At 43.8% G+C, this 17490-nt stretch overlaps 1 long non-coding RNA gene across 1 annotated transcript in view; it reads left to right on the top strand.

Moving 5' to 3' along the window:
• Positions 1-17490, top strand: part of LOC147901169 (uncharacterized) — a 44163-nt gene that overhangs the window by 11818 nt on the left and 14855 nt on the right. Inside the window, exon 2 of the long non-coding RNA XR_015541221.1 lies at positions 542-668. This is a non-coding gene — a long non-coding RNA (uncharacterized LOC147901169). The remainder of the gene's footprint in view (positions 1-541; positions 669-17490) is intronic.

The following is a 17490-nucleotide window of genomic DNA, read 5'->3' as shown; positions in this document are numbered from 1 at the left end:
TGATCCTTGTCTGTGATCTCAAGGTAGGAGATCTATCACATGGTTACCAAGGTCAGGACATACTCCCTAGTTTGGCTGGACGTCAGAAAAAGAAACAGCTATGCCATCAATATTCTTGCTCACGATATGAAAAGTTCATATCGTGACATTTGTGCCAGGTAAAGCTGCTTCTCCTCTCAAGAAACTTTTTGTTTCCCTCAAATTATGCGACAGGGCATGCCATGTAACAATGACTATAAGCCTTTGCACATTCGAGGGTCCCCTCAGGTAGTAAAGCCACCGATATGATTGTACCAGTACTTTCAAGACTCCTGTACATAAATAGCATGCTTTAGTAAAGCCACCGTATGATTGTACTGGTTGTGAACCTCAATGTTGGGTAAAAAGCTATAATGTAGACCAACTTTCAAGACTCGTGTACATAAATAGTATGCTTAGTGTCCAGGTTTATGTGTTTTTACTTTCTTTGTGGCTGCTGGTTTGAATTCTTGTTTTGCAACTTTTAACCTAACTTCCATGGTGTGTTGAAATAAATGGACAGGGACAACTAGAGGAAGGTAAAGATGCCAAAGCTAAGGGCTTCGAATGGCCAGACAAGTCAGGATGAGGGGCTGGAATGGATTCCTTGGATGGTAGCTGCTCTCGTTGTAGCACATCTTCTTGCTTTTGTATCCTCTGTGCTCTTTGTTTAATTGACAGTTCTGAGAAGTTTTTAGATTGAATGTTATATTATCAAAGAATAGAATGCTATGCACTCTTGATGATCAGGAGCATATAGATTTGGACAGGAAGTAGACAGTAGCTCATAGCACAGCTTGCATTAAGATCCCCTCTTGTTCCTTGTCTGCTGGGTAGAGCTGGACATGCCCTAGGTTTTAAGTCTGGGGAACAAGAAAATGTGTAGAGAACAGTATGTAAGTTACATTTTCTTTTATTTTTTAATTTAGCTTACAAAGGAAGTTTCTTTCCTGATATTGATTTTGTTTCATGTTCTCTTTTAAAGAGCAGCAACTCGCCCCCCCCCCCGCCCCCCCAGCGGCCGTCTGCCTCCCTGCCCCACTTCTCTCTCTCTCTCTCTCTCACACACACACACTTTTTTTAAAAAGTAAAATCCAGTGCAGTGTATTTATATTCTCATAAATTAACAAGATGGGAAGTCTCCAAAATGGAGAGTATCCCAAAGATCAGAAACATAAAAAGAAAAGCTCTATGCAAGAAGCATGTATATCACCCTCATGGCAGGCATCATGTAAGGATTGCCTCAATGAGGCTCAGAAAGATTCATATGACTTGTGAATCTGGTGACCCAAGTATGCCAAATTATGCTCACTCCAGATTGTCCAAAGAGCCCAATATCTCACCCATGAGAGAAATAGTGAATAGTGAGACAAAGACCTCATAAATCTGCCAAATAACCAAAAATGTTTCCCAAATCTGTGACTCGGGAAACGGAGCCAAAGATGATCTGAAATTCTCCCAAGGAGGTTCCTAGAACACGGGTGGTGCCAAAGCAAATGAGGGACGGTCTCTGAAGGAGCCTGACATCGTAAACATGTGGATGGTGCAATGTGACGTTTGGCAAGTGTGATTCCCACTGACAATGTGCCGGTCATGCATCTCCAAAGAAAAAGTCTTTGTTTCAAAGGCATTTACACTTCCATAATATCTGGAGGTTCTTCCGCCACCATGAGAGGGGCTTCCTGATATGCCACAGAGTATTAGCATATTGCTGAATCCATGGAGCAGGCTGAAGAAGCCTGTAGGCTTTGATGGAGGTCAAGGCAGGTAGAGGAACAGGATGAGAGCATGTAGCAGAGGGTTGCAATTGCCAATCCATAAGCCTGTCTGTGCCTGCCACAGGAGGAACAGGTAGAAGAGGAAGTAACAAATCAGCAATTTGGATTTTAAGACCAGTCATTTGTCCTGTGTTTGTAAGATGATCAAGATACATCAAGAGGGGATGGGTCGCAATAGCATAGAAGAGAGCACTAAGAGGGCAGCCCTTTCTAACTGATTAACCCAATGTCCATGACCGAGATAGATGGCCCCCAAGAATGCACTGAGAAGTAGAGCCAGAATAAAGCCAGTAAACTGCATTTGCTATTTTGGGACTAAAGCCCAACTTTGTCATGATTTGAGAGATAAAATCCCATTGAACAGTGTCAAATGCCGCAATATGTACCTGCAATATGAGCACATCTTGATGTGAGTACTTAGCATATTCAATTGCAGTCAATGCATTGGAGATATTGTCATGGATTTGTCTTCACGGCACAAACCCATAGTGATGAGGATGAAGGCCCGCATTCAATATCCCGTGAAGCCTATACACAATCATTTTGGCAAAGAGTTTGTAAACTACAGGCATCAAAGAAATAGGCCTCCAATCTGAGATATGGTCACACAGATGTTTTTTGGGCATAAGTTTGATTATGCCATGCTTCCAAAGGGGCGGCAAGTGATTTTCTTGCCAGGTAACATTGATCATTTGCAAAAGGACATCTTTCAAATCGTCCCAAAAAGAAATATAAAATTCCACCGTAACGCCATCCCAACCAGGGGACTTGTATTTGCTGAGGTGGGACAATGCATTATCAAGTTCTGTGTCAGTAAAAGGTCTCTTCAATGTAAGTGCATCATCCATTTCCACTATCTCAGAAACATATTGAAGAAATTCAATCCTCGCATCAGTCACTTGATTTGATGGGGAACCAGGAGCAGAGAACAATTTCTGGAAATAATTTTGGCATTCATCTTGGAGATCAGAGAAAGAGTGCGTTCAAGAGTCATCTAGCTTCCTTACCCTTAGACATGAGTTTTTCTTTTGAGTAGCATGCAGGTCCTGGAAGAAGGCTTTTGATGAGCAGCCCTTATCCATGAGAGGCTTCATTCTTGCTCTAATGTGCCATTTGTGCAATTTCCTCTGATCATTATCATTCAGTTTGATCCGAGCATGTGAAAGGGAATCATTTTCTGATTCAGAGAGAGGCCTGAAATGTGAAAATTCAGTCAATTGTTGTGCTGTCCTTTTTGCGCATTTAACCTCATTCCTCCATTTAGTCATATGCCAGTTTCCATACTCCCTAATGACATTCTGTATACGAGAGACGAAATTGTCCTAAGCATAATCCATGTCCTCCTGGGCATGCAAAGGCAAGGGATGAATTGCAAGTCTGATAATTTGTTGGAAATATTGATGTCGGAGATAAGCCTGATTAATCTACTGGAAAGAGGTGGCAAATCATCCAGTGGCATACCAAGTTGTAGATTCGTCCATAATGGGGCATGATCTAACAAGCCCAATGAGAAATCTATGAGGAGATGAGGGCTAAAATCTGCATATTGTTGTGGGTAAAACAAATACCATCTGTCAAGCCTTGCCCAATACGTAGTAAATGCATTATGATGAAAAGTATATCCAGGCACTGATCCTTGGAGAAGCAGCCATAAATCTTCAGCCTGCATAGAAAGAAGCATGCTATCCCATTTCTGCCTTTCCGATGATAGCATATGAGATCTTGAAGTGGTGTTATCTCTCGACAGAGGGGAATTATTAAAATCTCCACAGATAAATGCATTAGATCTCCATGGATATTTGCTTAAAGAATCCCATAAAGAAGCCCTCATGGCAGAGGTCTGGGAGGCATAGACTGATGCAAACTCAAGAATATCACCATTGACATTACATTGTATGACCATCCATTTGCCACTGCTGTCATTGGAGGCTAACTGAGGCTCCAGCTCATGTCTGACCATTATGCATACACCTGAGTAGGTAGTGGTACCAGCATAATATATATCATAACCGCCAAAGTAATCATGATGACCAGCCTTAGAGTGTTGATTATGCTCTTGCAAACAAACAATATCTGGCTGCATTTTATGTACATAATTCCAGAAAAGCCTCCACTTTGAGACATTGCAGAGGCTCTTTACATTGTATGTAAAGCACTTAAGTGTTTGATGCATGAAAGAGATATATACAGAAAAGTATAAGTATGAAACAAGATATCAGAGAGGCAAAGCCTCTGCCTACATGGGCTGCATGCCTTCATGGTCCATGAAAGATATAGCATTCTCCCCTTCTTCAGAATCACATATGGGGATGCCCTTCTTCAAAACCCCCACCCAATTTTGAAGGACAGGAGCTGAAGTGGAAGCCTGTCCAGGTGAGGGAGAAGAGGCATTCCATTGACGAGATTGAAAGGGGCGTTGCTTCAATACAACCACCTTCTTAGGCTGTTGAAAACCATCCCTATCTGTTCCCACAGATTCCTTCATCTTCTCTTTTTCTTTTTCTTTTCCTTTTCCAGCAAGTGATTGCACCTGATTGATTGGTTTGGCATTCTTTGCTCCATTTCTATTTGTTGTCTTAGCTTGCAAATTCTCATTCTTTTCCCGTGTCTGGGGCGGAAATGCATTGGGAGGGGGCTGATGTAGAACCACTGGGCATTCAGAGGCTAGGTGCCCAAACTTGTGGCAGGCAAAACAAGCTCCTGCAAACACACTCCATTTCAGTTCAAAATACTTTTTTCCCAATTGCACTCCCTCAACTTCCATTGCAATAGAAGTAGGGGTGGGTGAATCAGTGTCCCAGAGAGAGCAGAACCTGTTGCGGTTTCCCATAGGGCGTGGAGGACAAATGACCTGTCCCAAAGTAGCAGCTAGGCCAGGCAATTCTTCATGCATATAGTCTGGGAAGTTAACAACCTCAACCCATACAGGACAATGATGTCGTATGAGACTTTGATAATCCTTGTTTGGGGACCAAGGCATAGCATGAACCATCTGCTTCCCGTAAAAGAGGGGAGAAAGCTCAAGTAACCTCTGCTTGCATAAAGCATCCGATAAATGCACCTCATAAAAGCCTCTAGATGCAAAATATACTCCCTCTACAAAGCATCCTCCAAGGATGGACTTAATCCACTGTGCGACATCACTGGCTGCTGGGATTCTTCCTGGAAAGAAAATTATAACCGCGGTTTGAGATAATTTCCTAAGAGGATTCATGAGGGAGGGCAATTTCAATTTGTACGTGACTTTGGAATTGGTTTGCCCCCCATTCCTGTGTGACTGCTGAAAGTCATCCTTGAGGGTATCAATGAGGGGCGCTTAGCTTCTGGAGTTCTTTCTTTGCAAGCATATGTACTAACATCCGAACTTGAAGCCATGATTGAAAGACGACAAGGCAAGAGGGACTGTACGGAGAAGTAGAGAATCAGAAACAAGCGAGTCACAGGAGGGTACAGAGAAGCACGAGAGCGAGAACTCGGGACTGTACGGAAAAGAACTGGTTTGTACGGACAAAACCAGGCTGTACGAAGGTACGATCAGGTTTGTACGGGAAAGAGCAGATTGCACGAAAAGGGCAGACTGTACGGGAAAATGAGCAGAGCTGTACGGACGGGGTTGTACGGGAAAGGGCAGACTGTATGGACATGGCTGTACGGGAAAGAGCAAAACTGTACGGAGACACAAGCGGAGCTGTACGGACGTACGGAAGGTAAGCTGCAGGGAAAAGTATGGAGATGCAGAGAGGTGGGAGCTACGTTCAAAGCTGCGCAGAGGTAAGCCAACCTTAGTGTAGGTAGTCGTACTGCCGTACGAAAACCGTACGGTGGCCGTACAATTGTACGGTCAGAAAGGGTGACTGCACGGGAGTTTTGGCAAGGGTGAACAGCAGAGGTCCGCTCTCTCTTCTCTCACACCACACACTTTTTTTTTGGTAAAATCCAGTGCAGTGTATTTATATTGTCATAACTTTACAAGAGGGAAAGTCTCCAAGATGGAGAGTATTCCACAGATCAGAAACATAAAAAGAAAAGCTCAATGCAAGATGCATGTATATCACCCTCATGGCAGGCATCATATAAAGATTGCCGCAATGAGGCTCTAAAAGATTCATATGACTTTTGAAACTGACGACCCAAGTATGCCAGATTATGCTCTTCCCAGATTGTCCAAAGAGCCCAATATCTCACCCATGAGAAAAAGAGTGAGTATTGAGATAAAGGCATCCTAAATCGGCCAAATAACCAAAAGTGTTTCCCAAATATGTGACTTGGGAAACGGAGGCGAAGATGATCCGAAATTTTCCCCAGGAGGTTCCGAGTAGACTGGCAATGCCAAAGCAAATGAGGGACAGTCTCTGAAGGAGCGTGACACCGTAAGCAAGTGGGTGAAGCAATGTGACGTTTGGCAAGTGTTATTCCCACTGACAGTGTGCCGGTCATGCATCTCCAAAGAAAAAGTCTTTGTTTCAAAGGCATTTTACACCTCCATATTAGTCGGAGATTTTTCCGCCACCATGAAAGGGGCCGCCTGATATGCCACAGAGTATTAGCATATTGATGAATCCAAGGGGCAGGCTGAAGAAGCTTATAGACTTTGATGGAGGTCAAAACAGGCAGAGGAATAGGACAAGAGCATGTAGCAGAGGGGTACAATTGCCATTCCATAAGCCTGTCTGTGTCAGCCACAGGGGGAATAGGTAGAAAAGGGTGCAAGAGATCAGCAATTTTCTTCCATATCAATCTGTGATGCATTCCCAATGCATAAGTAGCAGTGGCCTGAGGAAAAGATAAGACATGACCATGATCATCGACCACGTCATTGATGTATCTGATTCCCAATTTCATGAGATTGTATGCCCTAACTGGTTCCTGTAAAGCAAGTGGAGTGGCAAAGATGGCACTCCAATGAATACTTTCTTTCCTCATTGAGTTTGTCCCCGAATGATTATCAGGAGCCCATTTGACTTTAGAAAGCACTTGTTTCCAGTCCAGTATCAGAGCAGTAGCGAAAGGGTATCCAGGAATCTTCCCTACAAATCTCCCAATGACAACCTCCCAATGATCAGTAGTCTAATGGCCATAAGCATTTGTCCTCATGTTGACACACATGGAAGCTATCATACAAGTCCATGGCTGTTTTTGATGGAAAAAAGTATGGAGCATAGTCGCCTTCCTTGCAAGTACATGATATCTGATATTTAGAACATTAAGTCCTCCATGCATCCTAGGGGAGCACACCATTTCCATCTTCATCAGTCTCAATGCTTTCACAGCAGTTTTTGTCTTCCATAACAGCTCCATAGCTTGAGACATAAAAGCTGAGATATCTCTAGAGGACCAATGTAGTAAAGGCAAGAAGAACTGAACATAAGACATTACAATAGATTGGACTATTCTGAGCCTGACATGAAGTGGCCAAGTAGAAATTTTCCAATATTCCAATTTATGTTGAAGTCTTTGGAAGATCCATTTTAGCTACTGCTTCCTGGTGATATACCATCCTATAGGATATCCCAAATGCCTGACAACATCTTTGGAATGCACTATCTGACCAGGCCAGAGAATAGAATGCCAGTCACATTGTTTCAGGGGAAGTAATTTGGATTTGTCAAGATTGATATGCAATCCCGCTACTAATCCATACAATGATAATGTGGCCATAAGCATGCAGACTTCCTGAGGAGAGTTTTGTGGCATAAAAAAGGAATCATCAACATATGCCTGTGCCAAAAAAGATGCAGCCCCAGGGATTTTAAGACCAGTCATCTGTCCTGTGCTTGTAAGATGATCAAGATACATCAGGAGGGGATGAGTCGCAATGGCATAGAAAAGAGCACTAAGGGGGCAACCCTGTCTGACTGATTTGCCCAATGTCCATGACCGAGATAGATGGCTTCCGAGAATACACTGGGAAGTAGAGCCAGAATAAAGCCAATAAATTGCATTTGCTATCTTGGGACCAAAGCCCAACTTTGTCATGGTTTGGGAGATAAAATCCCATTGTACAGTATCAAATGCCTTAGTGATATCTACCTGCAATATGAGCACATCTTGATTCGAATACTTAGCATATTCAATTGCAGTCAATACATTGGAGATATTGTCATGGATTTGTCTTCGCGGCACAAACCCATACTGATGAGGATGAAGGCCCGCATTCAAAATCCCATGAAGCCTATACACAATCATTTTGGCAATGAGTTTGTAAACTACAGGCATCAGAGTAATAGGCCTCCAATCTGACATATGATCACAAAGATTTTTTTTTGGCACAAGTTTGATTATGCCATGCTTCCAGAGGTGCGGCAATTGATTTTCTTGCCAGGCAACATTGATCATTTGTAAGAGAACATCTTTCAAATCATCCCAGAAAGAAATATAAAATTCCACCGTAAGACCATCCCAGCCAGGGGACTTGTATTTGCCAAGATGGGATAATGCATTATCAAGTTCCGTGTCAGTAAAAGGTCTCTCAAATAACAGAGCATCATCCATTTTCACTATTCCAGAAACATATTGAAGAAATTCAGTCCTCGCATCAATCATTTGATTTGATGGGGAGCCAGGGGTAGAGAACAGTGTCTAGAAGTAATTTTGGCATTCATCTTGGAGATCAGAGAAAGAGTGCGTCCAAGATCCATCTAGTTTTCAGACCCTTAGACACGAGTTTTTCTTTCGAGTGGCACGCAGACCCTGGAAAAAGGCTTTTGATGAGCAGCCCTTATCCATGAGGGGCTTCATTCTTGCTCTAATCTGCCATTTGTGCAATTTCCGCTGATCATTATCAGTCAGTTTGATCCGGGCTTGTGAAAGGGAATTATTTTCTGATTCAGAAAGGGGCCTTAAATGTGAGAATTCAGTCAACTGTTGCGCTGTCCTTTTTGCCCATTTGACCTCATTCCTCCATGTAGCCATGTGCCATTTTCCATAGTCCCTAATGACATTCTGTATACGAGAGACAAAGCTGTCCCAAGCATAATTCATGTCCTCCTGAGCATGCAAAAGCAAGGGACGAATTGCAAATCTGATCATTTGCTGGAAATATTGATGTCGAACATAAGCCTGATTAATATGCAGTAATCTGCTGGAGAGAGGCGGCAAATCATCCAGTGGCATACCAAATTGCAGATTTAACCATAACGGGGCATGATCTGACAATCCCAATGAGAAATCTATGAGGAGATGAAGGCTAAAATCTGCATATTGTTGTGGATAGAACAGATACCATCTGTCAAGCCTTGCCCAATATGTGGTAAATGCATTATGATGGAAAGTATATCCGGGCACTGACCCTTGTAGAAGCAGCCATAAATCTTCAGCCTGCACAGAGAGAAGCATGCTATCCCATTTCTGTCTTTCCGATGAAAGCATATGAGATCTTGAAGTGGTGTTACTCTCAGCAGAGGAGAATTGTTAAAATCTCCATAGATAAAGGCATTTGATCTCCATGGATATTTGCTTAAAGATTCCCATAGAGAAGCCCTCATGGCAGAGGTCTGGGAGGCATAAACTGATGCAAGCTCAAGAATGTCACCATTGACATTACATTGTATGACTATCCATCGGCCACTGCTGTCATTGAATGCTAACTGAGGCTCCAGCTCATGTCTGACCATTATGCATACACCTGAATAGGTAGTGGTACCAGCATAATAAATATCATAGCCGGCAAAGTGATCATGATGACCAGCCTTAGAGTGTTGGTTATGCTCTTGCAAACAAACAATATCTGGCTGCATTTTATGTACATAATTCCAGAAAAGCCTCCACTTTGAGACATTGCAGAGGCTCTGTACATTGTATGTAAAGCACTTAAGTGTTTGATGCATAAAAGAGATATATACAGGAAAATGTAAATATGAAACAAGATATCAGAGAGGCAAAGCCTCTGCCTGCATGGGTTGCAGGCTTTCATGATCCATAAAAGATATGGCATTCTCCCCCTCTTCAGAATCACATATGGGGATACCCTTCTTCAAAACCCCCACCCAATTTTGAAGGACAGGAGCTGAAGTAGAAGCCTGTCCTGGTAAAGGAGAGGAAGCATCCCATTGCCGAGATTGAAAGGGGCGTTGCTTCAATACAACCACCTTCTTAGGCTGTTGAAACCCATCCCGATCTGTCCCCATAGATTCCTTCATCTTCTCTTTTTCTTTTTCTTTCCCTTTTCCAACAAGTAATTGCACCTGATTAACTGGTTTAGCATTCTTTGCTCCATTTCGATTTGCTGCCTTGGCTTGCAAATTCTCATTCTTTTCCCTTGTTAGAGGTGGCAAGGCATTAGCAGGGGGTTGATGCAGAACCATTGGGCATTCAGAGGCTAGATGCCCAAACTTGTGGCAGGCAAAGCAAGCGCCTGCAAATACACCCCATTTCAAGTCAAAAAACTTTTTCCCCAATTGCACACCCTCAACTTCCACTGCAATAGAAGGAGGGCTAGGTATGTCAGTGTCCCAGAGGATGCAAAATCTGTTACGATTTCCCATGGGGCATGGAGGGCAAATGACCTGTCCCAATGAAGCGGCCAGGCCAGGCAATTCTTCATGCATATAGTCCGGGAAGTTAACAACCTCAACCCATACATGACAATGATGACGTATAAGACTTTGGTAGTCCTTGTTTGGGGACCAAGGCATGGCATGTACCATCTGCTTCTCATAAAAGAGGGAAGAAAACTCAAGGAGCCTCTGCTTGCACAAAGCATTTGATAAATGCACCTCATAAAAGCCTCTGGAGGCAAAATATACACCCTCTACAAAACATCCTCCAAGGATAGACTTGATCCATTGCGCAACATCACTGGCAGCTGGGATTCTTCCTGGAAAGAAAATAATTACCGCGGTTTGAGATAGCTTCCTGAGGGGATTCACAAGGGAGGGCAATTTCAATTTGTATGTGACCTCCGGAACTGGTTTGCCCCATTCCTGTCGTGACTGTTGAAAGTCATCCTTGAGTGTATCAAACACATATTGAGCTTCCATAGTAAGCTCATCATCCTGAGATGCAGGCTGATAAGGACGACGCTTGGCATCTGCAGATCTTTCTTTTCTAGCATATGTACAGACATCTGAACCTGAAGCCATGATTGAGATATGGCAAAGCAAGGAAGAAATAGAGCGAAAGACAAAACAGACAGAGTAACTGTATGGAAAGGCACCGGGAGAAGGTGCAAAAACAGCACGGCAGAAGCTGTACGGAGAGGCTGTACGGAAGGCCTGCTCGGGGTAGGCTGTACGGAACAGCAGGAAGAAACTGTACGGAGAGCACTGTACGGATGAAGAGGTGCTGTACGGAAAAAAACTGTACGGATGGTCGTACACGATGTGAACGGTACGGAGCAACGGGAAAGCTGTACGGGATTCTGTAAGGAGGATTATACAGCGGTATTCTGTATGGACAGGGAGTGCTGACAAAGAAGTACGAAATTGTACAGAAAGAGGTGGGGTGGTACGGAAAGGCTGAGTACACTGACAACGTCACGTCGTACGGAAGGGCTGACGGCAAAATTAGAGACGTACGGAAGAACGACGAGTTCTCTCTCTCTCTCTCTCTCTCACACACACACACACTTTTTTTTTTTATAAAAGGGGTAAAATCTAGTGTATTTATATCCTCATAAATTTACAATATGGGAAGTCTCCCACACACTAGCAATGGACTCCAAAAGAGAGCCCAATGGAAGAACTCAAAAACAAGTAGAGAACACTTCAAGGCTAGTAGCATCCAAGTCCCTTGCAGCAAGACTCTCATGTAAGGATTGCTTGAGGGACATTCTGAAGAAAATATATGCCTGAGGAAATTGTTGACCCATCCTAGAATGCAGTCTCTGTGTCTAAATGGTTCATAATACCCAAAAGCGAGTCCAGTGAAAGAAAAGGAGGAATGGAGACATCTGAGATGAGAGGCATCCAAACATCCAGAAAAGTTTCCCAAATCTGATAGAAGGGAACCGAAGCCGCAGTAAATGAGAGACATGAGTGATCAATGTGCGAGAGTGTGGGCAAGACCATAATAGGTGAGGAACTGTCTCGCAGGGATGAAAGCAACGGGGGCAGAAAGGGGAAGCAATGCGGCGTGCTGCCAATTTCACCCCAATGGAAAAGGCACCCACTATACATCTCCAAAAGAAAAGCCTCTGTTTCAATGGCAATTTGGCTTTCCAGATTTTCATGAGTCGTGATTGCCACCAAGATAAAGGCCTATCCAAATTCCAAAGAGTGTTGGCATGCTTGTCAATCCATGGCTGTGGAAGAAGAAATCTGTAGACCTTCGAGGAGGTCAGATTGTGCATTGAGAGCGTATGGGTAACAGGAGGTAAGGAAGTCAAATTCCAGTCCATTAATCTGTCCTGTGCAAACAGTGGAGGAACCGGAACAAATGGCTGCAACATAGTTGAAAGTGTTCTCCAAATGGATCTATGATGCAGACCCAAGGAGAATGTCCTGCAGGCTTGTGGAAATGAAAGCATACAACCTTGTTGATCCACAACATCACCAACAAATCTTATGCCCAATTTCATGAGATTGTATGCTTTAATAGGTGCCTGTAAAGCGAGAGGCGATGCAAACACCTTGCTCCAATGGATGCTTTCCAATCGAAAAGAATTACCATGATGAGAGGAAGCACCTGTCCATTTTGCATATGAAAGAATTCTCTTCCAATCATGAATAAAAGCAGTAGAAACAGGGCAACCAGGAACTTTCCCCTGAAAGGTAGACAAAACTGCTTCCCAGTGATCTGTAATCCAGTGCCCATATGCATGGGAGGCCATGTTTCCACACATAGCTGCTAACATAATAGCCCATGGTTGTTTTTGCTGAAAAAAATCAGCAATCATAGTGCTCTTTCTTGCCAACATATGAACCTGGAGATTTAGAATATTCAGCCCCCCATGAGTCTTAGGTGAACAAATAGACTGCATAGGTAGTAGTCGCAAAGCTTTTTTATGAGATTTGCTTTTCCAAAATATCTCCATAGCCTGGGACATATAGGAAGCCAAATGCTTGAAAGACCAAGGAAGAAGAGGCAAATAAAATTGCACATATGCCATAATGATGGACTGTAGTATCCGGAGTCGAACATGTAGAGGCCAAGTGGACAAATGCCAGTATTCCAGCTTCTTGTTGATCTTTTGAAGCACCCATTTGAGCTGTTGTTGCGGAGTAATATTCCAGCCAATGGGGTATCCTAGATGCCTAACAATAGTATGGGAAGAGATAATGTGGCCTGGCCAGAGAAGTGCATGCCAATCAGATTCTTTCAAAGCTAGAAGTTTTGATTTCTGAAAATTGATATGTAGTCCAGCAGCTATGCCAAAGTCATTCAGTGTATGCATCAAGCGAGAAAGGTCACTTTGAGAATTCCTTGGCATAAAGTATGAATCATCAGCATATGCCAGTGCAAGAAATGACTGCGCCCCTGGAATTCGCAAGCCATGAAGCTGTCCTGTATCTGCCAGATAGTCCATATGCAACAGTAACGGATGGGTAGCAATGGCATACAGTAAGGAACTAAGAGGGCAACCCTGTCTCACTGAGCGAGTCATAGTCCAGGTCCTTGACAACCCACCACCAAGCAAGCACTGTGCCGTGGCGTGAGAATAAAGCCAATAGATGATATGGACGAGCCGAGGGCCAAATCCCAATTTATGCATAGTTTGAGAGATGAAATCCCAATGGACAGTATCAAAAGCTTTCGCAATGTCTACTTGCAGAATGAGAACATCTTGTTTAGAATATTTGGCATACTCAATCGCAAGCAAGGCATTGGAGATATTGTCAGTGATCTGCCCTCTGGGGACAAACCCATACTGCCTGGGATGAAGTCCTGCTTGCAAAAGGAAGCGAACCCTGAGGACAATCATTTTAGCAATGAGTTTGTAAATGACAGGCATGAGAGATATAGGCCGCCAATCAGCCATCGTCTCACACAACCTTTTTTTGGGAATCAATTTTACTAGGCCATGTTTCCAGGATGGAGGAAGAGATTGTTCTGCCCAAGCATGATTGATCATTAGAAGGAGAGTGTTCTTGAGACCACCCCAAAATGCACGGAAGAATTCAACAGTCAGTCCATCCCAACCAGGGGAGCTGCTTTTGCGTAGATGACTCAAGGCATCATCCAGTTCACTAAGCATAAAAGGCTGCTCCAATGCATGGGCCTGTTCCCGAGATAATATGGGCTGAACATGCATAAGAAATTGAGACCTAGCTGCATTTACTTGCGTCAAATGATCAGGCTGAAGAGAAAGGAGATGCTGGAAATGACTAGAACATTGCAATTCCAATTCTGATTTGGAAGTGGTCCAGGTGCCATCATCTTTCTTGATCCTGCAAATATCCTCCTTTCGCCTATCCGCATGGAGACTTTTAAAAAAGGCTTTGGAGGAGCAGCCCTTATCCAAAAGGGGTTTCATGCGAGCTCGGATTTGCCACTTCTTTAATTTGCGAAGATCATTTTGGTGGATGATATGAACCGCATAAGCACAAGAATCCTGTTCAGAAGAAGTAAGCTGCCTATGAGAACTGATTGCATCCATTTGCTGCTTGTGAGATTGAGCCCATGATAGCTTAAGCCTGAGGTTTCCCATGTAACTCCGTCCATAGTCTTGAATAACAGCCTGTAAGCGATGAGAGCAAGACTGATCCAAGCAAAATCCATATCCTCCTGAGCATGTAAGAGGAGGGGACGGACAGCCACTCTCACCATGTTCTGAAATTATTGATGAAGCAAATAAGCACTATTAACATGGAGCAGGCGACGACCAAAAAAAGGCATATCATTTGTCAGGCGTGCTATTGATAATCTCAAGCATACTGGAAATGATCAGATAGCAAGAGGGAGTGATCAATCCGTAATGTACATGTAAAATCAGCATACTGCTGAGCATGCAGCAAATACCATCTGTCAAGTCGAGCCCAGTAATGAGTAAAGGCATTCTGATGATATGTATAACCCATATCTGTGTCCCTTGTTGAGAGCCATAGATCTTCTGCATGCAGAGATGAGAGCATATCTTCCCAATGTCGAAGCTCAGTGGGGATCATGTGAGAGCGATGAGTGATATTGTCTTGGGTGGCAGGCGAGTTGTTAAAGTCTCCACACAAAAAAGCATTGGAAAGCCATGGATATTGTTTGAGGGAGGCCCACATTTGAGCTCTAGTCGGAGAGGTTTGTGAGGCATAAACAGATGCTATTTCATAGAGAGCAGCCTGCCAGGTGCACCTGATCACCATCCATCGACCTTGAGGGTCGTTGTAGGCAACCGTGGGCTGTATATCATGTTTTACCAGCATGCAAACCCCCGAAAAGTGCATTGTACCAGCATAAAAGATATCATAACCAGCATAGTGGCCTTGCTGGCCAGCCAAGAAGTGTTGGTTGTGTTCCTGTAAAGAGATCACATCGGGATGCATTCTATGTACATAATGCTAGAAAAGTCTCCACTTATTGACATTGCAAAGACCCTGAACATTGTATGTAATGCTAGTAATTGAAGTAGACATAAAAGATATGTACAGTCAAACCAAAAGGCAGAGTAAAGTATAAACTGTCAGGCCTCAGCCATGACATCAACATCCACCTGAGCTCCTGGATCATTAGCTCTATGATCCCCATCATTGTCACATACAGGGATGCCTCTTTTTAGCACATCAACCCACAGTTGAGAAGCAAGGCTGTCAGCAGGGGAAGAGGTCTGACCAGGGGTAGAAGTTGAAGCATCCCAATGGCGAGATTGTAGTGGACGTGGTTTGAGAGCAAATACCTTTTTGGGTTGCTGCCAGGCACCCTGGGGAGAGACATGAGATTCTGAAATTTTGCCCTTCCCCTTATCCTTTTGCTTAGCTGAAACCTGAACCACATTTTCTTTGGAAGGGACAGATTTGGGAGCCACATCACCCAGTTTGGTAGGCATTGCCTTAGACCCCGGGGCATAAGTTGGAGGGGGAGTATTTTCTGGAGCAATAGCTGTGGGTGGGAGCTGATGCAGGACTGCAGGACACTGTGAGGCTAAGTGGCCAAACTTATGGCATGTGAAACAAGCACCTGCAAAAACTCCCCATTTCAAATCAAAATATTTTTCACCGAGGGGAACATGCTCCACTTCTACCGCAATGGAAGGAGGGGTTGGGTGATCTGTATCCCAAAGAATACAAAAGCGATTGCGATTACCCGAAGGACGGGGTGGGCATACAACTTGCCCCAAAGTGGCTGCCAAACTTGGTAACTCAGCCCTCATATAGTCTGGAAAATCCACCACCTCAACCCATACGGGGCAGTGATGTCGAATGAGGCTGTGGTAATCTTTGTTTGGCGACCATGGCATGACATGCACCATTTGTCTGCCATAGAATAGGGGCGACATCTCCAAAATCTGATGGCGATATGAGGCATCCGAAAAGTGCACTTCATAAAAACCCCTAGAAGCAAAATATACTCCTTCAACAAAGCAACCTCCCAACAAAGCCTGAACCCACTGAGCCACATGATTTGCTGAGGGTAATTTTCCTGGAAAGAAGATGATAACTGCTTGCTGAGAGAACTTTCGGAGAGGAGCGACCAAAGAGGGCAGCTTCAACTTATACTTTAGGGCCGGGGGAGGTTTGGCCCACTCCTTCCGGCTATGGTGAAATTCGTCTTTGAGCATGTCAAAAACATAGTGAGCATCTACAGAGGCTGCAGTAGAGAAGTCAATTTGCTGTCTTTTGGAATGTCGGGACGAGTCCTTCTGGGAATAGCTTTTGAGCTGGTCTTCCATAGAGGTAAACGGGGCAAGATTGATGAAATAGCAAAAAAAAGCAGAATTGTGCAGAAGGTTTTGTACAGGCAAAAGGTACGGAAATTGTACGGGCAATCAGTGCAGATTGTACGGACTGTACGGAACCGTACAGAATGTACGGATGTACAGAGGGGGCTGTACGGAAAGAACTGAGCGGTACGGAAGTGCTGATAGGTTGCGCAGAAGCTGTACGGAGGAAGAAGATTGGACGGGGATGCTAGCAGAGCACGGGGAAAGTAGGCTGTACGGAAAAGGATGAAGAAGTACGGATATGCGAATAGAGTTTTAGAGAAGGTACGGCAGAGTGATGAAAACAGTGGTTGAAAGGGTCGAGGCTACGCAGGGAAGTGCCAGGCCAGACCGTACGGCCGTACGGTGAGCGTACGGTAGCCGTACAGTTGTACGGACAGACGAGGAGACTGTACGGGACCCTGTCGAAGCTCGTCCGCAACACACACAACATATATGTACACACACACACACTTTTTTTTTTTTGTAAAACCAAGATACTTATATTATAAAACATTCATTTACATCCAGGCCGTGCTCAAAATAGAGCTACAGCCCTATCCATCAGAAACAGTAAAAGAAAAGTTGAATACAAGAAACATCCAAATCTTCCTCATGTAAGGCATCATATAAAGACTGCCTTAATGAGGCTCTGAAAAACTCATAAGGATGCTGAAGAGGAGAATTCAGATATGCTTGGATGCGCTGCAGCCAGAGGGTCCATAAGGCCCAATATCTGATCCAGTGGAAGAAGAGAGAATACTGTGACAAAGAAGCTGATAGTTTGCCATACATTCAGAAAAACCTGTAGAACCTGTGTGCTGGAAATCTGAGAGATAAAAAATAGGAGATTCTATCTAGAAGGTCTCTGGAATATGAACAAAACCACAATAAATGCGGAATACTCTC

The sequence above is a fragment of the Dipteris shenzhenensis genome, chromosome 6 (genome assembly GCF_047967505.1).
Source record: "Dipteris shenzhenensis isolate YYH24624 ecotype China chromosome 6, Dip_SZ_1.0, whole genome shotgun sequence".
Taxonomy (NCBI): Eukaryota; Viridiplantae; Streptophyta; class Polypodiopsida; order Gleicheniales; family Dipteridaceae; genus Dipteris; species Dipteris shenzhenensis.
This window is presented reverse-complemented; position numbering and strand designations above follow the sequence as displayed.